Here is a 672-nt window from a genome sequence, read left to right on the forward strand (position 1 = left end):
TAATAAATTTAATATATTAAAAGTTTAAAATATTTTTATTTTAATCACAAACAGCAAATATCATTCTTATTTAGTATTATTTACAAAGTGTCAAAAGAGTTCTACTTTGTTTTCTTCATATATAAATGCGACCCAATAAAAATGACAATAGCTAGCTGGGGGTTCGTTGAATTTACTTCAAACATTCATGCTTAGTTCAAACTACAAATCATAGCAGAAAAATTACATGCATTTATTATGGCAAAGGATCTGTGTGCTCCTAAGCTAATGGCAGGAGATTATGGACAAGCATGATCTGTGCAATTGTATAAGCAAGAATGATCATCGTATGAACATATGTAGAATTATTAATGATTTGTGCAATTGTATAAGCAAAAAGTATTGTAGCAGTTATTATACACTGTAATTTTTGGATTATACCAATCACTTATTCAACTGAAACCTAGCTAATATGTGTCATCAGTAACTAGCTGAATCACCATAGCATAAACCCTGTGACCAAGGTCAAAGAATCAATTCTTCACTTATTATAACAGAGCCAATTACGCACATCATCAGCTGATTACACTTGCCAGCAGCATTTTCCTTACTTTTGAACCTTTTTACCTTTATCCTTTTTGGTATTTCGTTTCTGCATGAATATATATATAAACATATATTATTACAAGACTT

This window comes from Arachis ipaensis, chromosome B04 (assembly GCF_000816755.2).
Source record: "Arachis ipaensis cultivar K30076 chromosome B04, Araip1.1, whole genome shotgun sequence".
Classification (NCBI taxonomy): Eukaryota; Viridiplantae; Streptophyta; class Magnoliopsida; order Fabales; family Fabaceae; genus Arachis; species Arachis ipaensis.